Source organism: Belonocnema kinseyi, chromosome 4 (genome assembly GCF_010883055.1).
Source record: "Belonocnema kinseyi isolate 2016_QV_RU_SX_M_011 chromosome 4, B_treatae_v1, whole genome shotgun sequence".
In the NCBI taxonomy this organism is placed as follows: Eukaryota; Metazoa; Arthropoda; class Insecta; order Hymenoptera; family Cynipidae; genus Belonocnema; species Belonocnema kinseyi.
In genome coordinates, this window is record NC_046660.1 from 140,515,605 (window position 1) to 140,528,635 (window position 13,031).

At 33.6% G+C, this 13,031-nt stretch overlaps 1 protein-coding gene across 11 annotated transcripts in view; it reads right to left on the minus strand.

The window, feature by feature from the left end:
• Positions 1-13,031, minus strand: part of LOC117171308 (exocyst complex component 7) — a 336,468-nt gene that overhangs the window by 123,217 nt on the left and 200,220 nt on the right. The gene's annotated exons all lie outside the window — the stretch shown is intronic.

The window sequence follows — 13,031 nt, forward strand, 5'->3', positions numbered from 1 at the left end:
AACCGAATATATATATATATATATATATATATATATGATGGTGACGAAGGAAATCTTGCACATGCGCTTGCAGACCACGAAACAAATGACCATTGTAATCTTTTAAATCAGGGTGGTGAAATGCCCGAAAATTCTAAATTTTTGATTATAAGCAAATGGTCAAGATATTACCCGCGTTTTAATCTAGATGGTACGGAGATATAATTGCGTTTCTGGTATAATCCGGATAAAAAACTGCGCCCTATGCAGTGGCTTCAATTTGCGGTTAAAGAGCTTTTTCAGTATTTAATAACACCTTATGCCCCTCTCTATTTGATCGGTATTAAATTCATCGCGGACAGTTTTACACAAGACGACGCAGCGTTGTATTTTCGTTACGTACATGATTGTCACTTTCAAGACCTCTCTGGAATTTAATTTTCATAGTGACACAGAGTGTCGCAGAATTTCGGATAGATGACAGTTTCAAGATGACCATTAATTGTGTACGTAATCCTACGGGTAGTGGTTGGGGGGTCTTACCCACTAATACAGTAAAAAAAGATCAATTTTAACGATAGAAAACCGTGATAACTTATGTCTCCCTCGGGCGAATGTTTCGGGAGAAATTTATAGAGAATGCGTTTAGTTAAGAAATGGGGGAAAAATGCAAAATAGAATGGTGTGGTTTTTTTTAAATTGAGAGATTTTAAAAACACCTTATGCGTGAACAAATTGCCGTTATCGTCTTTGATTTTAAAGCTTTCGGTGATAGTACATACCCACCTTTTTTCGATAGCACCCGTTATTTTATCGAAGCAGGTTAAATCCCTTTGTACAGTGTACATATATTCTATGATGGCGACAGTCATCATTATCATACAATTTTAAACTTAACGGGTGCGGCTTTCACACGAAATTTTGGTATATCTTGTAACAAAGGTTACCAAAATATAATTAATCAGAGGTTCTCGCAAAAATTTTGGGCTTGTTATTTCCAACCGGAACGCGAAAAACCCTTTAATGAAGCACATACCGTAGGGCGTAAGTGTGAACATTGCTTGCACCTCTTTTTAGTGACGATTGTTTCAATCGTCATAAACGAAATAATTCTTATTCCTCTTTAAAAAGTGTTTGTGAGGTAGTACGCATTTGTGATGCATGCTCGCGACTGGTCGACTTATCAAAGGAGAAAAACCTCAAGTGTGGTTATTCTTACTGTAGGACATGTGGATGCAATCGTGAACTTAATCATGATTGCTACATGAACTTCATAAGTCACGATTCAGGGTTAAATAAAACGAATGAGCCAGTCATATTTATTTTCTATGATTTTGAAACTCAACAGAACACCATGTGAACACTGCGGGATAATTCGCGAATTTGTGTTTGCTGGTGACAACCCCGTACGTGCCTTTGTAAACTTTACTCTTCGCCTGATAGTAAAATTTAAAAAAAATAATTTGTATAGTCCATAATTCTAAAGGTGTTGACGTGGAGTTTATCTTAAAACATTTAACAGAACATGAAAATTGTCAAAAAACCGATCCGGATCTTATTTTATCCAGTACAAAAATTATCTCAATGACCGTACAGCAAATTACCTTTATAGATAGTTCAAATTATTTTCAGTTACCTCTTGGGGCACTTCCGGCATCGCTTGGATTTTAAAAAAATTGCGAAAAAAAGGAACATTCCCACATCTTTTTAATAGCCCAGAAAATAAAAATTATTGTGGAGAAAAGTGTTAATTCAGAGTATCTATTTAATTTTTGGGAAGAGCTTGTTTCATATTGTAGGAACGATGTAGATATTTTACGTTGTACATGTATTGCAGTTCGTAAAATATTTATGGAGTGTGGAAATATTTGTCCTTTTACAGAAGCCCCTACGATTTCATCGGCTTGCAATCGATTCTTTCTGAGACCATCGTCTTAAAGAAGTCCCTATAGTAGATGGCTTTTTTGAAGATGTAGCCTCGAGAGCTCGTCACGTATTCGAGTTTCATGGTTGCTTCTGGCATGGTTGTAAGCTCTGTTATCCCATTAATAGAGATAATAAACTTGGAAATATCGGAGAAACGATGCGGATATGAATATGCAGATATGAACTCATAGAGATATGGGAATGTGAGTTAAATCGGCTCAAAGAGACGGATAACAACCTACAAGATTTTTTAAATAACCATCCGTTGTTAAAAAGTAATAAGGTATTGAACCCTCGCGATGCATTTTACGTTGGCCGTACAGGGAAGACGAAATGCTTTTACGAGGTGAAAAATGGAGGAATCATGTAGTACAAAGATGGATGCTCTCTGTATCCATACATCTCAAAAGTAGGAAAATTCCCTGTAGGTCACGCAACTGTATGTCGGGTCAGAAGACTGTATGAAATTTACAAGTCGAGATTTTGATCTTACAAATGTTGAGGGTTTACTACTTTGTACAGATTTACCTCCCCGGAAGCTTTATCATCCTCTTTTGCCGGTTCGCTTACACAAGAAACTCGTTTTTCTCTCCGTCGCACATGCTGTGAAACTTTGGAACTCGGAGTGTTCGCACGAAGATGAGTCACAGCAACAATATTGTTGATATCTTTGAAATCAGGCAATATTAAGTTGTGCAATATGATCCAATTACGTATAAAGGAGGTCTTTTTGCAGGATACATCAATTTATTCTTAAAGATTAAACAGAAGGTAAGTGGTTGGCCATCATATTGTATTGATGAAACTTCAAATCTTGAATACATTCGCCAATAAGAGTTGGCGGAGGGTATTAGGCTTGATCAGGAAAAAATTATAAAGAATCCGGGGTTGCGTTCCGTCGCGAAACTGTGTCTTAACTCTTTCTGGGGTATGTTTGGACAGCGTAATAATTTACCGCAAACAGAAGTTGTATGCACGCGAGAGAAATTATTACGTCTCCTTTCTAACCCTGAAATCGAGGTCAAAGATGTGCCTGCATATCAAAGCATGTTGTACGTTTGTAGGGTGTATAGGGAAGGGCCGCTACCCCTTATCACCTAATACAAATGTTGTCATCGCAGCGTACACCACTGCTCAGGCACGATTAAAACTGTACGAGTATTGAGAGCGGCTTGATCATCCCGTATTATATTATGACACAGATTCGTGCATATATGTCACTCTCGGAACCGCAACTGAGTACACGCCACCTGTAGGATCACTTTTGGGCGACTTGACAGATGAGTTGGAAAAAGATTATGGAGAAGGTGCCTGCATACACTCCTTCGTTTCAGGCGGGCCGAAATTGTATGCTTATATAGCTCGTGCAACAGATGGCATGGACTTTTCCGTATGTAAAGCTAAATGTATCACCCTAAACTTCGATAACTCGCAAATAATTAATTTCCACTCCATTCGAGATCTTGTAGTCCATGAAAGTAAAGCTATTCAAATAAACTCTCGCTGTGTTCGAACCACTGGATTCCATCAGCTAGTGACCCAAAATGAATAAATTTTATGTTGGGTATCAAACACGAAAAGATGTAGGATAGAGAATTATGATTCTTTACCCTATGGATTTCTATGAATCATATGTCTAGAGTTGAAAAAGGTATGCATGCATTAATTTATTGATAAATGACACCGCTTTAAATCTTATTTTTTTATTTCACAGATTGCACCAGTATTATGCCCATCACATAATACTCTTCCTCTCTGCACGATGATGAGGATATAAGCGATTGTTCGACCATCATCTATGAGTGTGATGATGATAATGCTGGCGTAGAGGTATGGACTCATTCAACCAGCTTGACACCAGCTCTGAGAATCAGGACTGAAAAACAAAGTCAGTTTCGGACTCATCCCTACGTACACCACGTTTCATCTCATTTTTCCATACAAAGACAAACAGACATAGAAGAGTCTCTTCCTTCCACCTCCCACTGTATATTTGTTCCTGAACTTAGTCCTGTCCCAACTTTACACGCTTGTGACGACTTTCTTTTCGATCCTCCTCCAAACTACGAATCTATGTTTCCAGAGATTTTGTGAATTCGGTCGATTTCTTGTTATTTTTTCGTTATATAATTAACTCACTAATTATAAGAATGTATGTAAATATTTAATTATTAATTTTACTCTTACTTATTTTGCTATTTTTGGTTTTCCTATTTTTATTGTATATATTTCAGTATTTTTAATAAAAACATTTTTATATTCTATATGTACTGTATGTGTTTCACTCATTCATCCTCACCGCATCATATAAGAAATAAACTAGATTAAATTTTTTTATATTTAATTCATATCTTACTTAATATTTTCTAATGAAAGTCATTAGAGTAGAATCATAGAAGTTAATTATTCTTTCATTACTAGTCTAGAGACTAAGAAATCATAAGGCTTCCTTTAAACATGGCGTCATACAGTCTACGAAACTCCTTCAACCATGCATCAGTACACTATTGTAGGAAAACCCCTCTATTTTTAATCTATTCCTTATCTTCCGTTCCTAGACTTTAAGTAAACATGAGCGAGCAGCGAGACGAGACCAAGACAAGCATCAGGGGTCAATGACGTCGTGGCGTAGTGGAGGTAGAAGGCGCCAGTCTAGACAGACGGCCGAGGAGTGGGGGTACGCGGCTGGCGGCCCATAGTTGTTCCTTACTACTGATCAGACCTGCTTCTCATCCTCATCACTGTAGCGTCGAGGACTTGTGATAGGGCATGTAAGGACTTCCCCTCACATAAGGAGAACTGGTGCAAACGAAGTTATCACTCAAAGGCGACTAAGTTCATTCATAAAGCCTGAAAAAAATGGTCCGAAGTTATCCCTGGCTCTGGAGTAGGGTCCACTTAAATCTAGGTAACGCACCCAAGCATAATAGGTTAACAAACATTATTTTATGCAGAGTTTAAATTTTTTTTAATTTGAATATTTTTACATTTTTGGAGTTGCTTATAGTCTTCTCAATTTTGGACAGATTTTAAGATACTATTCTGCAAATGATATTCATGTTTTAATATACTATCAGCTCGTGATGCCTCCCAAATTTCCTGTGCCGTTATGAAAGATTTAATGATTATTTCCAAGGAAAATTGTTCGAAAGCTATTGATAAATTTAAAATACAAAGAGCTCTTAAAATAAGAGAAAATTTTTTCATGTTTTCACGGGAAAAAATATGTTACTTTGGCACGAAGAAAACAAAATAGCAAAGTTTACGGAACTTCCGTAAGAGTACATCATGTAGTTTTGTTGGAAGAACCTAGTACACATTACATTGGACACATAAATCCCACTTTAAGTACTGTGCAAAGTATTACAGAAGGTATGTTATATTGGTTCAGTTCGAAGTGTTCTTTCTAAATATTCCTTTATTTATTCTAGCAATGTTCGATTACTTTGATTGATTTAGGATTACCACAAACAATTTAACTGCCGTCGGCTGCGATAGTACGACTCTAAATGCATGATATAATGGTGGCATCATTGCTTCAATGGAAAAAAATCTGGAACGGTCTGTTCAGTGGCTTGTGTGTCTGCTTCACATGAGTAAATTACCCACGCGGCATCTATTCCAACATCTGGATGGCATAACTAGTGACCCAAAAAGTCTTTTCGGCCATAGTGGCAAACAGTTATCTAATTCTGAGCAGCTTCCTGTCGTTTTTTTTAAGGCAGTCCAAACTGAATTACCAGAGATTGATCACAAAGCTTTGAGTAAGGATTAGCAATATTTGTTAATGACATACAAAGCTATTGTAGCTGTTGAATGACTAGAAGTCTTAACTAATAGAAAATATTAGTAAGAATTTTTGTAGGTTTTACGGTTTTCATCAAAGTAAAAGGAATGAAAACGAAATTACTAACGATAGAAGCTAATACAGATAATTATAATAAAACCGTCGAAAGCCTGCTCAACAATGATATTTTCTATAAAAAGAATAAATCTAGTCTTGTTCCAAAAATAAGAGAAAAAGGTGCTGATATAGCTATTCGATGAGGGAAAAAATATTAATAAATGAACAAATTGCATATAAATTAAAAACAACGTAATAGTACTGTAGCTAAGGCTTATTTTCTTCCAAAAGTGCACAAACCAAATTTGAAATAGAGACTTATTGTGTCCACAATTGGATCTCCTGGTTATGACTTAGCTAAATGTATTTCTAATGTTTTAAAACCGCTTTCTGGTAACATAGAATCATTTGTTAAAAATAGCTGGGATTCAAAGGACACTTTAAATCAAATTAAAGTTCCTTCAACACATTCTATAGTTTCACTGGACATTGTTTCAATGTTTGATAGCATTTCATTAGATCTAGCATTAGACTGCATTAAAGAAAAACTAATACAAAATTAAAATCAAACTAATATAACGAAAAATGAATTTTTAATCGCTACTTAAACTGTTTTCAATAACATGTTTTTCTCTTTTTATGGTAAATATTATAAAAAATTAAATGGCTGTCCTATGGGCTCACCATTTTGTCCTATTGTTTTAAATTTGATTTCAGAAGAAGTGGAAACAAGAGCTTTGAAAAAATTGAATTTTAAACCTATTTTATATAAAAGGTATGTAAATGTAAAGTTTATATTTGAACTTGAACATAATAATTCAATAAATTAGCTTGGTTTATAAATCATAAAAACTATTGAAGGTACGTTAATAACCAATTGGTTTAAAAAAGCTTCATGGTCTGGTAGATATCTTAATTTTAATTCCCATCATTTGTATTGTGAAAAGGTCAGCCTAAGAAAAGGTTTAATTGATAGATGCATTGAAGTGAGTGATACTAAATTGAGGAAAGAGAATTTGGATCAATTTAATATCACATTAGTTTAAAATAATTATGCGCTCCCTTTGATAAATAGTATTATTCAAGAACGAATTCATGAAATCTACAATAGTTCTAGTAAGCAATTAAATGGATTGATACATACAAAAATTTGGATTTAAAAGCAAAAGATTAAAACTTAGAGTTTAAAAACATAAAAGGGATTGTAAAATGATTTGATGAAACAAATCAATCCTTTCTTCGACTGTTGATATTTACTGATTTCAAATTATTTATGTCTTACGGTCCAATCGTAAATCGAAAATAAATATGAGTCAAAAAAACATGTTCTTCGAAGCTCAGATATTTATTTAATAGAAAAAACTCCTTTAAAACTTCCTGACGTTTCGGTACACATACCTTTTTCAAAGGTTCTTAACTTAAATAATTATATTAGCGATTAGTAATTTTAGTCTGAACAAAAATGATGGATAATTCCGTAGATTTTAATACATTGTTACCTGAGTAGATGATGGTTTAAAATAGTCAAACAGATCAAATTTCAGTCAAAAAAACATAACATTTAAGTCAATTATTTTACAACAACAAAAAATTAATTAAAATTTAGTCATTTTAGAAGTCTCAAAAAATACTGAGACTTCAATCGATTAGACTACATTTTTTAAAATATAGTAAGTACGAGAAAACAAATTAGCGTAGGGTAGGACGGAAAAACAGAAATTGACAGTTTCAGAAATACATGAAGAATACGTAATGAACGATGATATAATAGGCAAGTTTTCATTGAAAACCACTGATGAGGAAGCACGTAATTGAGTTTAAATTTGAAATAAGAAGTTGAAAAAATGTGTATATGTACACATACATATGCATACATATATACACACATATAACATACATACATATACACATATATACATATAGAGATGATTAATATTGAAAACATTATTTTATAATACTCTGATAAATTTTATTAATATTTAGAATTTCAGTCTGTAAATTAACTGAAATCTTACGATATTTGTTTATAAAAATAGACTCAATAATACGTCGTTGATAAGTATTTTTTTCTGTAGCTAATATTTTAATACGTTTAAAATCAAAATCAAAGTAATGATTGAAATTCCAAGAATGTTGCGACAGACCTGTGTTAAAATTCCCAACTTCACAATCTCTTTTGTGTTCAGCAATTCTAGTTTTTAATCTTATGCCAGTTTCACCTATATAAGCTTTATTACAACAGTTACATTTAATTAAATAAATAACACCAGATAAATTTTCAATGGAAAATTTAATATCATTGTTTATTTTAAAAACACCTTAGATAATTATTTGTTAAAAAGAAAGGACGTCGATTCCATTGAAAATTTATCTGGTGTTATTTATTTAATGAAATGTAAATGTTGTAATAAAGCTTATATAGGTGAAACTGGCATAAGATTAAAAACTAGAATTGCTGAACACAAAAGAGATTGTGAAGTTGGGAATTTTAACACAGGTCTGTCGCAACATCCTTGGAATTTCAATCATTACTTTGATTTTGATTTTAACCGTATTAAAATATTAGCTACAGAAAAAAATACTTATCAACGACGTATTATTGAGTCTATTTTTATAAACAAATATCGTAAGATTTCAGTTAATTTACAGACTGAAATTCTAAATATTAATAAAATTTATCAGAGTATTATAAAATAATGTTTTTAATATTAATCATCTCTATATGTATATATGTGTATATGTATATGTATATGTGTGCATATATGTATGCATATGTATTTTTGCGTATATATACACATTTTTTAAATTTCTTATTTCAAATTTAAACTGAATTACGCGCTTCCTCATCAGTGGTTTTCAATGAAACTTTGCCTATTATATGATCGTTCATTACGTATTCTTCATGTATTTCTGAAACTGTCAATTTCTATTCGTCCGTCCTAACCTACGCGAATTTGTTTTCTCGTACTATATTTTAAAAAATGTAGTCTAATCGATTGAAGTCTCAGTATTTTTTGAGACTTCTAAAATGACTGAATTTTGATTAATTTTTTTTTTTTTTTAAATAATCGACTTAAATGTTATGTTTTTTTGACTGAAATTTGATCTGTTTGACTATTTTAAACCATCATCAACTCAGGTAACAGTGTATTAAAATCTACGTAATTATCCATCATTTTTGTTAAGACTGAAATTACTAATCTTTAATATAATTATTTAGGTTAAGAACCTTTGAAAAAGGTACGCATGTGTACCGAAACGTCAGGAAGTTTAAAAGGAGTTTTTTCTATTAAATAAATATCTGAGCTTCGAAGAACATGTTTTTTTGACTCATATTTATTTTCGATTTACGATTGGACCGTAAGACATAAATAATTTGAAATCTACGATTTGAAATCAATAAAAGGGATTGTAAAGTTAGAAACTTTAAAACAGGCCTTTCACAACATTGTAGGAACTTTGACCATTATTTTGATTTTGACTTTAAGAATATTAAAATTCTTGCTAGAGAAAAAAAACATTTGAAAGGCGCATAATAGAATCTACTTTTATAAACAAATATCACGATATTTCGATTTACTTACAGACAGAAATTATGAATGTCAACAAAATATATCCCAGTATTATAAAACAAACAAAATTAAGTAAAAATTCTAGTTACATTGGCGCGCTCACCTCATTTAATTTAAATTGGTGAGACACATCATTATTATTTTTTAAAGTGACTCAACTATGGCATCATTTTTGACTTTAAAATTGAATATTCTTGTTTTTTTACAAGAAAATAAGCATAGGTATTTTTAGTTCTTTTATTCATTTTAATTTAATAAAGACCGTAAGACTTACAAAAATTCTTACTCATATTTACATTGATGTTTGAAGTAAGGATTGATTTGATTCTTAACAAATCTGCTTATTGAGCAATAGAAAACCTGGAAACCTGTGTCATTCATGATATCTGACCTTTGGTGCTAGAATTTTGCGAGTTTACGTTGCCACAAGGACCCCTTCAAAAAACTTGTTAACACTGACACAGTGCGTGATGAAACTTTACGCACCGATGTGTTTTACCATCAAAGCCAATCCTTCTTGTACTAATGGTGCAAAACATGCATGGAAAGATGTAAAGCTTTCTCCGTATTTGAATAAGTCTCTTTAAGCATTCATCGATCCATTTTTACAAACGAATGCGTGCTTCTGCCATCCTGAGCAGCTTTTGCTTACGATACTGGCCGACGAACGAAAAAATGTGAAAGAGATAGCAGTTCGTAGAATCCTAGAAGCAAGAAAAAAAGCTTCTAACAAACAAGGTAGAATCTTTAATGTCCCAAGTCTTATCTAATGCAGTGGAACTACATGGAAATAATGGACTGGACAAAATGTCGCCTGATGAGTGAACCTTATCTAACAGCTCATTTTTCTGAAGAAAGTCTCAAATATATCGTTCAAAATGGCTTCAGGTCATAAGTGAACATATGGAAACTTTCTTGTCATACTCAAGCCATATGAAGAATGGTTAAAGTTGTAAGCGAAGCACCCTCGAAAGCCATAGGAAGTAATGCAAGAATTCTGAAATCCTTGCTGCCTTTCTTTAAGATTGTAACCTTACAGTAAATCCATGAGAGGAAAAGTCTATTAAGCTGTATTTACGAGATTGCCATATAAAAAGCTTCAAAGTGACACATAAAAGAAAATTTAGAACAGTCAAACTTATTTAGCATTAAGGACACAAGAACGCAAATCTAATCAACGTTTTCCAGTTCAAAAAAAAATAATAAACAAAGGTTTTGTTATCTTAATTTCTTAAGAAATTTAACGGTGCTTATTGAGTCGCAATCATATATTAAATGATGTTTATCGAGTCCACGAGATAATGAGATTTTCTTTAACTGGATTAATAGAGGACAGTCTTCTGATATTGTTGCTACCCCTTTTCAAGTTTTTATTATTATATGAAATGTGTAGCAGGACAAACAAATTTAACGGTGCTTTTCAGGTCACCAAATGAAATTCTTAGTGAAAGTTTTGTTAGGTTAATTTCTTAAGCGATTTAACGGTGCTTATTGGGTCGCAATCACGCGTTAAGCGATGTTCATCGGATACATGAGATAATGATATTTTGTTTAATAGGATTAATAAAGGACAGACTCCTGAGACGTTTTTTTACTTTTATAGTTTTTAACCTTACAGTTAATGCGTAAAGGAAAAATACATCATACGGTGCTCATCAGGTCGCCAAGTAAAAAGCTTCATAAATGAAAAAAAAATTTGTTTAATGTAGAACATTAAAACTTTTTTAGCATGAATAACACAAAAACAGTTTTTAACCTGGCATTAAATGCACAGGAGAAAAAAATTAAACGGTGGTTATCCGGTCGCCAAATAAAAGGCTTTAAGGCCATGTAACAAATGTACCAGCTGAGCAAAACAGTTCTGAGATCAATATTTGTTCACCCATAATAACAAATAAGAGTTTAAATGACGCTGGAAAATTTTTTTGAAAAAATTAATAAATATAGAAGGACCGTTTGTGACTAGGCACAGAGTAAGGGAAAGAAAAAGTTTATTTACGAAAATAAGAAATATCGACCGACGCATTTAGTCTTTACGGCAGAAGTTTGACTTATATCTTTCTCTGTCGGTAATCATGCAATCTGTATTACACACAGACCCGTAGAAGTTCAAAGGAAAATTCATCTAACTAGGTCTCATAACCCCTTAAAAAGATTTTTCCTGAGAGTGATCTGATTTCAAGATATAGTCATTTTTAAGTTCGTATTTTACATGGGTTTTCGCACTTTCATTCCAATCATGCTAAGTTTCACATTGTTAGCATTGCTCACGCAAGATCATACTTGGCCAAAAACTGCGCACGTATATGCGTTACAACATATGTTAAAGCCATCATTTTTCTCGCGATACTTAGCCTTCAAAATAGGGCTCATTTTTATACTTTATTAGGTTTGTGATCATGAAAGGAGTAAAAATGTCCTACTTTATCAGATTTATTAGCAATAATTTCTATAAAATAATCGAAATAATCTTGGAGACATTTTTCTAAGAAAAGGTATATTAGTTTACAGTCAATTAGAACTTATGGTCGATTAGAGGCTAAGCACTCTGCAACAGCCTTATTCGTCAGAATTGGTTTGGTCATCTGAAGATGATGCTGCTTCTCCTTCATTTTTCGACCAACACGATGCATCATTCACGTGACTTTCGAATTCACGTGAAGGTCTGGGAGTGCTTTGGTTATATCTAGAGTAACCAAGATACCACAAAACACTGGCAATGTGAGCGCAACATCCTGCCACTCTTGCACCACTTTTGCACTGACAGTACCAACCACTTATCGGATTTGGTCCAGGATTTGTTTCTATCCATAAGTTATACACTTTAGAAGATGTATGCCGAGACTGGATTTGTACTCTCAGAATGCCTTCCTCCTGTTTGTGGACAAGAAGGGAATACATTCCATCATCAGATAAATCTTCCTCGGTATACGATTGGGCTTGCTTCAGCTGATATACTCCGAGTGTGATCAGCGATCAGATGATCATCGGAATTATCATGAATTCTAGGAGGTCGGAAAGCATTACAAAGGGCACAGACTATTCTGATGTAATCGCCGATGTACGGAATTTGACTATTTGGAAAAACAGCACTTAAGGCTCTCCAAGTTTTTATCAACCCATTGACTGCTTCAACCACCCATCGGACTTTAGTAACGAGACTTGATTTTCGCAGTCCCGAAAACCGCGATCGACAACGATAACAGAGTTTGAGGGCATCCATGTACGCAGTTTTGTTGAATCTTGTTTTAAAAGACTTTCAAAGATACTAGCGTCGTTGTTCTTGCCATCAGCAAAATACGGACCGAAAACATCCACTATACATCCTGTCGTCGTTACTAACATCGTGGGCTTGACCAGATTCCTTCCTTCATGCATAGAATAAGTCCGCCTTTGAAAAGATTAATTGCTACTCTTTTGGATAAACATGTATGTACCATCAGCTACAAGGATACAAACATCTTCTCCATTTGCGAATAGAGTTTTTGCCGTTGATGTAGTATGGTCCTTAATGACTGACTCGGGTGATATGTGACCTATACCAAGATGATGAGGTACAAAGGAGGACATCAGAGCTTTCCTTGCTACCGTAATTCCTCTGCCAACTATTCGTTTTTCTATGCCAAAAATAGTTGATAAAATCGCATTGGAAAGACCTGTGCGCAACTTGATCAACAATAATGCAAGGCACAAACGCACAGAACGACCTT